At 43.2% G+C, this 12,602-nt stretch overlaps 1 long non-coding RNA gene across 1 annotated transcript; it reads left to right on the forward strand.

Annotated features, from left to right (window-relative positions):
- Positions 1 to 2,896: 2,896 nt before the first annotated feature.
- Positions 2,897 to 12,027, forward strand: LOC139578864 (uncharacterized). Its single transcript, XR_011675631.1, has 4 exons — positions 2,897 to 3,280; positions 3,614 to 4,163; positions 11,335 to 11,442; positions 11,727 to 12,027. It is a non-coding gene; the product is annotated as an uncharacterized lncRNA (long non-coding RNA).
- The last annotated feature ends 575 nt before the right edge of the window (positions 12,028 to 12,602 follow it).

Here is a 12,602-nt window from a genome sequence, read left to right on the forward strand (position 1 = left end):
TCTGTCACCAGTGCAAATACCTTCTATGGTCCAAGGTCATTGATGACTACCTTCAGCTCATCTGCAATGTAGAGACCGGTGTGTCTGTCCCTGATGTCTGTGCTCTTGTAGAATACTGGTCGAGGGGTGGAGATGATGTACTTAATTATTCCTTGCCCACGAACATTCGACCACCCATCAGAGATGATTGCAATACAGTCTGCTTGGCCTTCACTTGAACTCTGTTGAACTCTGCATCCAAAAAATGAGTAGATAAAGCATGTCTGGTTGGAGGGGTTTATGCTGGGTGAAAAACATTCAGAAATCTCTTCCAATACACATTGCCTGTGAGCATCAGAGGTGAACTAGTTGCATACACAGTTCGAGCAAGACATTCATCAGCATTTCTCTGACTACGTTCCTCCGTTGAGTAAAGAAAAACTGATTCCAGGAGGACCATGAGCTGTTGCTATTGATAAGGTGTCTGATTCATCATTTTCACCTCGAATAGAAGTAGATGGACTTTTGTCAGAGGTTGCTGGGGGAACTTTATGCACTTGGCCAGATGATTCTGCATCTTTGTTGCATTCTTCACATATGATTTGGCACAGTATTTGCAAATGTACACAGCTTTTCTTTCTACATAGCTGCAGTGAAATGTCTCCACACATCAGATAGTGCGAGTGGCATTTTCCTGTAAAGATTAGAAAAAAATGAGTAAAAATACCAAATACAATTCCATTTACAGATAAATAGTTAAGCAGTTAGATTAAACAACTCCTTTGTAAGATAAATGTTTTGAAATGAAACATGTATGGAAACAGGTGAATTAACACTTCTCAATTAGCAGGCTCAAGCAAGCTAACCCCCACATTGGTAGCAAAAACTAACTAGCAGAAATTGTTAACTAGTTAGAAATGATTTAAACACACTTTGCTGTAGGCTACTATTTACTAGTTAACAAAAAATGTATGTCATATAAAATATATTCACCCCACCCAGTATTGTAATCAAAACTAACCAGAAAGCATGTAGTCCTTGGCTCAAACAGTGTTGTAGTGCGGGCTCAATAGCATCTCATTAGTGTGCAAGATCTTGAGAATCAGCTGTAATTGTGATGGAAGAATGTACTGTGCATGCAGAGGATTGCAATTCCATTGAATTGGGGATAGTTTAACCAAAATATGCCCCAAGACCTAGAATTGCCTTATGTGTATCCCACAAAAAAAGGTTCACTGTTATACGCAAACTTTTTTTTAATGAATTTAAGCAACATTTTCCAAATTCCCGGGCTTAACTTCCCATGGAAAATTTCAGGAATAATTCCAGCCCTTCGCAACCCTAGTTATTGCTCTAATGTTCTAAAATAATTTCTCTATTTTATTATTCTACTATGAGAGATACTAGATACATACTATGACAGCAATTCACTGTAATAGGTACACACGTTGTATCTGGCACAAGTGACAATAAAACTGATTTGGATTTCAAAGATTGCCATTATTGTAATGTTTGATATTACAACATTGATGTGTGATACCTTTTTTATCAATGCATACGTTTTTTGCAAATGTATGCCTTTATTACAATATGATTTATATTGCCTGAATACTCAACCATGATTAACACCACAGTTATGTGTGCTTCAATTTACCAATTGAACAACAATCCCAATTAAATTTAAAAATGTTCCTAATTGCAAAAGCATGCAACAGAATTTGGGTATTCCAGAACTGTAATTTACATGTAAATAAACATAAACCTGTTTTATGTTTTTAATACTGAAGATAGAATGCTCTGTGTGCCAGAGATGGTACCATTCAGCTTGTCTGGGGATGACAAAGAAGGGCTTCAACAAAGCCAAATTAGAAAATGATTCGAAGGGGCCCCTTAGCTGTTAAATTAGAAACATATAAATAAATGACTGTTGTGCCTTGTAACTACTTTAAAATGTGGAACTGTTGCACTAAAAATGCAAACATTGATTTGGCATACAATTTAATATCGAAAACATTGTACAACTTTATGTAAACATTGTCTAACTTCATATAGAACAAATTGCACTTGAAATTAACATTTCTTTAAAGTTATTGCAAATAAATGCATATTTTCACTTTTTTTCTGAGACAATCACTGAATTAGATTTTAAATGCAATATTTGAGATTTTATGTATTTCTTTCAAATCAAAACTGGAATTTCTACTCAAAGCAAAGGTTGTAAAAGTATACTAGATATTTATAGAATAAATCATACCTAGTTTGATGATTCTGTCATAATCAGTGAAAACGTTATTGATTTATATATCTTTAAATGGCATTTTATAGATGTTTTGTATTTCTATCAAGTCAAAACTGGAATTTTTCATCAAAACAAAGTATTCTAGACATTTATAGAATACATCATACCTGGTTTGATTTTTCTGTGACAAACTGTGAATTAGTTATTGATTTATACTGCTTTAAATGGCATTTTATAGATTTAATGTATTTCTATCAAGTCAAAACTGGAATTTCTAGTCAAAACAAAGGTTGTAAAAGTATGCTAGACATTTATAGATAAATTATATCTAGTTTGATGATTCTGTGACAAACGGTGAATTAGTTATTGGTTTTGGCGAATATCTGTTGAACGTCTGTTGTATGTCCGTGCCCTTGAGAATCCTGTAGTTCTGTTCATGCAAGGGTGATTAAGGAGCCTCACAGACTACTGCCTTTGCCGAGTAAATGGGCGCGTTCGAGAGGATCGCTTTGTCTGGTCTGGGACCATTGTTGGTCACTGCCTTTAAGTGCGTTGCATTATGGGGTTAAAATATTACCAATTTGCGCCTACATGTGGACTGAATAAAATACAGAAATCATGTGATCAAAGGTCATGAAGATATGACTGCATGTTTTTGCAGTTGCTCTTCGCCATCTTCATCCTGCAGCCATCGACTGCATTGTGGGATGCTTTATTTTCAACCAATCATTAGGATGTTTGACCAACGCAAATGTGACCAAAGACATGACTGAAACAGGAACCAACTTCATGTAGGCTATACAGTTGATAGCCTATATACAAATTAATGTGATATTTTAGGCTCTCTCTGTCATTGATTGTACAATGAACACGCATGTGAGTTTAGTTTGTGAGTGTGTGATATGCGGGTTGGAGCCATGTTTATTTCGACATTATAAAGAAAAACTTTTATAAACAACGGCAAAGTGGCATGTTGATCTCAGCCTTGCTGTTCGAAAACCACATTGATGTCTGACTTTCGGATGCACCTCCCCCGAATTCACTCCTCGACTTTCGTCTACGGTAGGTTGCTTTCGCCTTACCAATCAAACACTCCTATTATGTTCTATAGACTAAACACGCTTCTGGTGTTTAACACCTGTATGGCCTACTGAATAGTAATTCAAATATACCAGTTTTGTAACAATTGCTTTAAGTTTAACTATAGGCTAGTTGTAGCACTCGTGCTTTGCTTGTTAACCGTTGTTATCCGTCATTATTTGGGGCGATTTTTTAACGCATGACTACAGTGGATGCGTGCGTCATTTCTTGAACAGGCCAGTAGGTGGCACTCGTCCATAGGTCATGCGGGGATCCTTTTGCTTTGATGGATTTACTTTTTTTCTCCTTCTGCAGCGCTCAGTGCTCCATCTTCATGTGTGCGCACGGGCCCCGAAACGTGCGCATCTGTAGCGCGTGTAAAAAGAATGTTAGTTTTGCATATTTGCTTGTATAGAAGGTTGTTGGTATGGGTTGCCACATTCAGTTGGTGAATGAGTTGTAGGCCTACATGAACATTAAGGGTATCCATCTGGCCTTTCATGGTATTTGAAGTGTCATTTTTAGTCTTCTCCACTCTACTTCAACATCTTTCCACTTGATTTATTTTCCCACTGAACTTTGTCTGGGTCACTGAGCTGACCCTTAATTTCACATGTGTTCTGTCCTGTCACATTTTCTCCCTCCCTCCCCTCATGTGTGTTCACTTGCCCCTCCCACTAACACGCTCCTCTGCTCTCTTCTCACTCTCTTCCTCTCTCTCTGGCACACGCAACCCATAGGCGTACAGAGGAGACACTGACACGCACAGCAACTCTACAGACATGTCGGACTCCGAGACCACCGTTCCTACTGAGGCCCCCGTCCCTGCCACGTGTGCAAGCATCAAGGCAGACCTGGACAAATGGTGAGTGTCTGTACGGACGGATGTGGTTTTCTCAGTTTTTGTCCGCCATTGCCACTGGGACCAACGTCTCCAGGATGCCCATCCATGGCTTCCAACTCATTGGATGGACGTGGCAAAGCCGCAGTGCTTCTAGTCCTTTTCACTTGGAAGTTCCCAGTGTCTCCAAGTGGATTTCAGTGTTGAGTTGTTTTAATTGAAGTGACTACCCTCCCCCCATCGCTTGGAGGAAGGCTATAGTGGTGCATGATGAGTTGATGTCGTTTGGAATCCTTGTGTTGCGCCCTGATAAAATGGTGGAGCAGTTGAGTAGTGCAGTGTATGATGATAGAAGAATCCAAATTCCAATTTTCTATATGTAACTGAATTTAAACTGTCTTGGCAGGTTGGGGGGGTTACTATTGTAGTGTAATGGGGGGTACGCACGTAGGGGTTTTGGGGTCAAAGCACGGCAGTCTCTCGCACACGCCTGATCGAATGCAGGGAATTTGCCTACATCATGTTCTCTCCTACTCGCTCCCCACCCACCCACCCCTGTCCCCGCTCAGCTTTTCTGGCCTTGCTGTGTCGACAGCGTTGAGTGAGCGTTAGCCAGCGCTAAGTCGCTAACTCACTGCTTCATTGTCCCGATCTGTGTGCACCTTTCCCCCCTCCTCTGTCCTCCCTCTGCAAGATTAGTGCAGAGTGAGATTGTTGTGGGTTTTATCTCTAGAAATGTGTAGAAACAGGAAACCTGGATGGTTGGGTTGTGTGTGAGGGCTCAATGACAGTGCAATGTCAAAGCCCGGTTCGATGGCTGATGTAACGCGTCTACTCAAGCCCTCAGCGGTTTTCAACTCTGTCAATCTTCATTGACATTTCACCAAAACCTAGATGCATTTTGACCCTTGGTGTTGTATTTTGATGTGTTGTTGCAGGGTTTGGAGCTAGGCTAGGCTAGGGCCTGGAGTGTCCCAGGCTGTATAGGCCAGATAAGTCCAGACCAATGGGTGTGAGGGATGAGATAAGGATGCAGGGTTTAGGGGGTGGTAGGTTGCAGGGCATGTTAGGGATGGGCTAGGTTGGCTGCTGGTTGTAAAGTTTTGTTTTAGTAACATTTTCAGGGTGCCTATAGCGGTCTTGAGCCATGGTGAATTGAATGTCATCGAATTGTTGTATGCCACCTTTTTATGAATGGACTGTAGTGTTGATACTCGTTGTAGGCCTCTCATAGTTCACTTTGCATCAGGTGCCCTTTACCTCAGTATTTATACTTTTATAATTTGTCAATGTTGCATTAGAAACTAGATGAAGGCTTTCTCAACACTTGGGTCAAGCACAATTGTTTTGTACAATGTACAGCTCTTTGGTCTATGCCACAGTAAATAACATCTACTTTGAAGTTTAGTCAAGGGCCCTGTGCTGTTATGGTGCAACTTTTCAGGACACGTTCTTAACCCTACAGTCAAGGGTTGTACCGTTAACCCTCAGGCCAGGGTTCTACTGTTAACCTCATGGTCCTTGGGGTTTGTCATTGATGGACCCAAATGATACTGTATCCTGTAACATGGTCCACGTGACGACAGTGGACCTGCTGAAGGCAGCATAGCTAGCTGTACCAGAGGGCTGACTGAGTAATGTATACCAGGACGATGTATTTATAGCTCCACTCTTGAATTCTAAATAGTCATGCATGGGTTGGTGTGTAAACGTCCAGGATACCATGTCCTGTCCCATGGCTATAGTTCATGATCATGTTTTTGACTTGCCGTGGAACCTGAAAAGGTATATATTTTTAAACGGCCTTACACGATGCACAGCTGACTGCGGCCATCTTGGCTGGCTTGGCCTGCCCTAACATGTCACGTAGAAATACATGGATTAGTTGAAGGAGTTACCACCTTGACACCTTCAAACGCAAACAAGTGTCATGTTGTTAATTACACCTGTCTTATCCTCGGATATCCACAAGTACACATGCCTTAGGGTCTAGGGCACAACTCCATTGTGTCCTCCTCCCAGAGCGCTAAGAACCTTGGCGTGATCCTGGACAACACCCTGTCGTTCTCAACTCACATCAAGGCGGTGACCCGTTCCTGTAGGTTCATGCTCTACAACATTCGCAGAGTACGACCCTGCCTCACACAGGAAGCGGCGCAGGTCCTAATCCAGGCACTTGTCATCTCCCGTCTGGATTACTGCAACTCGCTGTTGGCTGGGCTCCCTGCCTGTGCCATTAAACCCCTACAACTCATCCAGAACGCCGCAGCCCGTCTGGTGTTCAACCTTCCCAAGTTCTCTCACGTCACCCTGCTCCTCCGCTCTCTCCACTGGCTTCCAGTTGAAGCTCGCATCCGCTACAAGACCATGGTGCTTGCCTACGGAGCTGTGAGGGGAACGGCACCTCCGCACCTTCAGGCTCTGATCAGGCCCTACACCCAAACAAGGGCACTGCGTTCATCCACCTCTGGCCTGCTCGCCTCCCTACCTCTGAGGAAGTACAGTTCCCGCTCAGCCCAGTCAAAACTGTTCGCTTCTCTGGCACCCCAATGGTGGAACAAACTCCCTCACGACGCCAGGTCAGCGGAGTCAATCACCACCTTCCGGAGACACCTGAAACCCCACCTCTTTAAGGAATACCTAGGATAGGATAAAGTAATCCTCCTAACCCCCCCCTCCCCCTTAAAAGAGTTAGATGCACTATTGTAAAGTGGTTGTTCCACTGGATATCATAAGGTGAATGCACCAATTTGTAAGTCGCTCTGGATAAGAGCGTCTGCTAAATGACTTAAATGTAAATGTAAATGTAGGGGTCAGTTTGGTAATGGGCCAAACAACCCCTCTGGAACGTACTTTGAGCTTGTGGACCCGGCCTAAACATTCTAGAACCTGCGTTGACTGACATATGAACCTGTGACAAGGTATTTGTGTGTGCTTTGTAGGTGCCTTACTGATGCCCCTGTTACCTGCAGTGCGTCGCGTATCTCCTAGTCAGTACATTGAGACTTATAGATTATACATGTCAATGTATGACTTGGATACCTAACTGCCGCTTTAAATATTAATATTAACCATGTTACAGATGTCTACTACCTGTGTGGGTCCTGCTGTGTACTTTGAAATTTGGTTCTGTAGTAACTTTGGTAGTCTAACTGTGTGTAACTTGTGTAACTGTGTGTAACTAAGCCAACACCCTAGCCTTCCACACAGACCCTGGCTCCTGGCTTGTATGTAGACATGTGTGTGCTTGCTCTGCTTGACTGAAAATGTGGTTTACTTGGATGGAATGCAGTGTTACTGCAATTCAAGACCCCTTAGCTACAACAGGGCTACAACTGGAAACCAACCAAGTCATTCGCAGTAATTTTCTTTATTTTTATCATAGCTTTGATCTTTCTTCTCCTCCTGCTCCATAGATAATTATTCTGTCCCAAATTACACCCTATTCCCTATTTAGTGCACTTATTTTGACCAGAGCCCAGTGAGCACACAGTATAGGGAATAAGGGTGCCATTTGAGACTCCGACAATGTTTGTATTGGTCCTAGAATGATATCCCTATCATTGTAGGCCTGCCCTTAGTTCCCTCTATAGTTGTTCACTCGCAGGCGTCCCAATGCCATTGAACTCTTCAGTGTAGTGACTTTAGATCGCTCTTAGTTTCCTACTCAGACAGGCCCAGTAACCAACTTCAAAGCTGTTCACAAGCTAGATGATATTGGCTCCGTGTCCCAACTCTCTTTTCTTTAGTATACTGGTCTGGATGGTTCCCTTCTCTTTGGTTCCCTTTTCTAAGCATCCCTTATTTTCCATTGGGACAGCCTAGTTATACACGTTCTATACACAGTTTGCACTCACTATTGAAGCTCAATTCAGATTATACTGTTGACCATATTATATTTAATACTCCAAACCAATGCTTTTTTTAGTCTGAGTTTTGCAAACTTTATTGATACTCAGAATTGAGCAGGAGTTCCTTTAAGGCACTAACAAGGGAAAGATTTGGTGAAGTGGTAAAAGCGGATGCTGTTTGATTGTGAGGCGCTATACAAATTTGACAGTCATAAGATGGGGACTTCAAATAGGCCTATGGCATGTCAAGGGAACTGAAGCCTATTGTTCAGATGGGTTAAATGGAAACTGAAATCTGGACTATAACCTCTCTCACAGCTTTAATATTAACTCCTGCAGAATTAAGCATTTCTTGCAGTAAAATGGTACACCAAATGTAGTCAAAATGTTGACTCTGGTACAGGAGTGGAGAAATATGATTGATTTATTTTAGCATCTTGAGAGAATGTGTTAGATACCGTCTGTAAAGATGCTGTATTTATCAGCATCATAAAAGCCGATTTAGTATTTCAAACACATAAAATATGCATCCAAGCCGAACTGAAATCTTATCAGCAACATGTTGGGTTGTTTTCACAGCTTTCTGCACTGAACAAAAATACAAACGCAACATGTAAATTGTTAGTGTTGGTCCCAAGAAGCTGATTTAAACAGCATGATCAGGTGCAGGTGCACCATGCCCTGGGGACAATAAAAGGCCACTCTAAAATGTGCAGTTTTGTCACACAATGCGACAGATGTCTCAAGTTTTGCGGGAGCGTGCAATTGGTATGCTGACTGCAGAAATGTCCACCAATGTCTACCATAATCCCCCCCAAAAACTAAGTTTTTGTGAATTTGGCAGTACGTCCAACCGGCCCCACAACTGCAGACCATGTGTATGGTGTTGTGTGGGCGAGCGGTTTGCTGATGTCAACATTGTGAACAGAGTGCCCCATGGTGGCGGTGGGGTTATGGTATGGGCATGCATAAGCTGCAGACAACTAACACAATTTGCATTTTATCGATTGGCAATTTGAATGCACAAAAATACCGCAATGAGATCCTGAGGCCCGTTATGAGGCCCATTTTTTTTAAATTAGGTATCTGTAACCAACAGATGCATATGTATTCCCAGTCATGTGAAATCCATAGATTAGGGCCTAATGCATTTCAATTGAATGATTTCCTCATGTGAACTGTATTTCTGTAAAATCTTTGAAATTGTTGCATGTTGCGTTTATATTTTGGTTCAGTATATTTCCTTGAAACCGATCAAACTGTGGTTATGGCATGTTCTTCCCAGTCCCTAAATGTTTTTGCTCTGCAAAAGATGCAGAGGTGACAGAATTTTACCAATGTCAACTAGATTGAAGCATTCATTCTATTGATTTATGACATTCTGGTGAGCAAGGATTTATTTAGTCTTCTAGGTCAACATATAATGACAGAAGAGAAGCTGCATGTATCTAATTACAGACAAGTTGACTAACAAATAGCCTACCAAAATGTTGGAAATTATAAGCAGAAACATATCTAAATCGGGCAAAAACAAATGTTCACTTTATCACATATAGTCGGGCGGTTACGGGTGGGTTATTAGCAATTGCGGTTAAACAAACCACTGACCTGTGCACAACTAGTGGCCGGCCGACAGCCCTAAATAATTCACATCTTAATTTCCTGATTGTAAAGGCAGTGTTTCCACCAGTCCAACCACCCAATCGGTCATCCTCTTCCCATACAAACCCAGCCCTTGCCACCCTACCCTCTTTAACTTGCTCTGTGATGCGCCCTAAAGTGGTCGGTGCCCATTGCCATGCCAACATGGTGGTGGTGCCGTAACGTGCTTGATGCCCCCCACCCCCCTCATGTTGTTTGACCGCTATCATGGTGATGTCACCAGTTCGCTGCCCCTGCAACCTCTCTGACATCCAGAGGTAACACTCTGCAGCAGATGACTCTTGCATGTTGATCACTCAATCCCAAGATGTTAACTTGGAACTAATATTTTTTATGTACAGTATATTCAAACCCCCAAAGTTCTCCCCTTGGTTCATTCACAAAGGATTCCCCCATTTGTTTGTGTGGAGCTGAAGATGGAGAGACAGGGGAGTTCTGTTCTGTTCAGGCAGCATTACCTAACAAAGCCTAATTTGTTTGGTTGGTTGACGAGGCCCCAGGCTACAGTTGTGGGGTACCCAGACCCAGTGTCGCTCTTATAGTGGGAGAATGAATGTGTTTCTATCCATCCCTCTTTCCCTTCCCTCCCTCCATTACAGTTCAATGTCATTTGATTATTAAAATGGCTGCCTGTTTTGGGTTTATCTACCCTGCTTCTTATTGTAGGTTTGGTCCAATCATATGTCTTTAAGCACTTTCTCTCAGTGGTAAAAGCAGGGGATGTTTATGGTGGATGGATTATCTGGCCACACAGCCTCAGGGCTAGGTCCTCTGTGCTGCTGTTGGGTCATCTCTGCTGCCTCCACATCACTGCCCCAACACCCTCCCCATGCCTCTTCCTACCACACACACGTACACTCTTATGCGTTCAGTGACTCACTCGACACACACTACACAAACGACCCTTCTTCAAACCCGTAGCAATCGGCTGCATAAACCTTTTTAAGCTGCAGAGACCAGCTGTGAGTTACATCATAGAGATCAGCCCAGCGACAAGGGGTCGTGGGGGGGAGGGGGCATGGAACCAATGGGAGAATGGTGAGGTAGTGTGGGGTTGCAGTCATGTCAGTCAATCCATCCCCTCCTGCCGTCTCTGACCATCACCCTCCTACCCAGCCTTTTCGTCATCTGTTTTGCGTTGTTACGCAATCACTCGCTCTCCCTGATGCCCACCTTCCATCACAGATGGGTTTATCCCCATCCCTCTCTCCCCACCTTCCTCTCTTCCCTCGCTCCCTTTCGCCGTATCACCCTAATGCGTTGTGTCAGTGTATGCCCGCTGTTTGGTGCCGAGTTCCTGAAATAATCTCCCTCGACATCCTTCCCTGTCCTCTCTAGTGACCAGTATGCCAACACTCTCTACCTATGTAACCAGTTCACTCCTTTTAGTGAGGGCAGTGTCTGTCTGTAGGACCAGTCTGACTTGGTTCAATCTGAGGAATGCCAACATTGTTTAGAAAAGCTCATACTAGGACAGGGTGGGCCTAGGACACTTCCAGGCTGACAGTTTGACACCAAAACATCTTTAGTTGACCGGGATCATTTGGTGCTGAGCTCGATGGCCAACCTATCTAAATGCTTCAAAGATCGCTATTGGCTCCATAGCTGTCAAATTGTTGGAGGAGAGGATCCAAGGTCCCTCCCTCAGAGGTCCTAACCATGTGGTTGTGTTCTCTCTACAGTGTGAAGGAGGGGGGTGACTGTAAGGATCTGATGGAGGCATTTGCAGCCTGTCTGAAGAGTGCAGCGGGGGCGTCGTGAGGAGAGCAGGAGCTAGACTCACAGGAAATGTAAGTTCACATGCAGGGGCGATGTGTCCTGATAAGGCTCCTAACTACTAAAGCCAACCTTTCTTTGTCCAGTAATGGACTCTCTGTAATGCCAAAGGAAATGCTTAGCTGACTATTGGGGCTCACTCATGGAATGTGAATTGAATAGCCTGCAGGATCTGGCTTATGGTGTAAACAACCCAATGGTGTGCCAGCCAGTCTATCCACTCTAGCCAGGGAGGCAGATGTTAAGCCAATATGACCGAAACTAATTCTGCACACTTTCTCTTGTTCACTCTCTCCAGGTCCACCGCACAGGGTCCTCCACGTTTCCCAGCATTCCCTTCTGCACAACAAGCACTGGGCTGAATGATACTGGCGGTGTTCGGCGCCTGGCAGAAACCATCCACCTCTTACCTCCCTCCCCAACCCCCCTTGAAGCTTAAATGGTGTCTTCCGATTTATACCCCTGCGCTGCTCCCACCGTGGCTGAGTACATCCATTGGTAGACAATTCCGGAGAGCCTATGGGTTTTATGTAAATTGTCCACTTGAGATGCATACATTTAAATGGAACAAATAAAGTCTAAAAGAAATTGGTATAACATTTTGCCTCTTGCTTTGCTTCTCTTTTTGAATGTGATGTGAAATGTCATATTTGGCTCTTTGAACAGTTTTGTAACCTCAATATACGGCTTGGTTGTTTAGCAACAAAACCGACGCGTGCGACACTATGGGGCAAAACAGACTGGGTTGGCATAGATTGTTGACAACATCTAAACTATGTTTTGTCTCCAGTGTTTATTGAAAACATAAATAAATGTGCACTTGTCTCAAATACATTGTTAGAGTTGTTGGTTAGCTAACAAGCGAATTTTTGCCATATTAGCATAGATGTGACATCAGTTAAAACTCCTCAAAACAAGACCATGGTATCAAGAACTAGCTGAAACGACCCACTGACGATTCTCCACATGGAGGCTTCTTGTCATAGCCAATAACTATCTGACCATCCAGAGTCACAATCCACAGACTTCTGCCCCATTGAAGCGTGCTCATCATTTTCCTGACGTTGTCAGCTAGCCCGTCTCTACAGTTTCATGTTCTGAATTGGGTTATGGCTTTGGGTTTTTACATCTGTTTGATACTTTAATGACCTGTTGCAGACCAGGGCCCCTATTT

This window comes from Salvelinus alpinus, chromosome 6 (genome assembly GCF_045679555.1).
Source record: "Salvelinus alpinus chromosome 6, SLU_Salpinus.1, whole genome shotgun sequence".
In the NCBI taxonomy this organism is placed as follows: domain Eukaryota; kingdom Metazoa; phylum Chordata; class Actinopteri; order Salmoniformes; family Salmonidae; genus Salvelinus; species Salvelinus alpinus.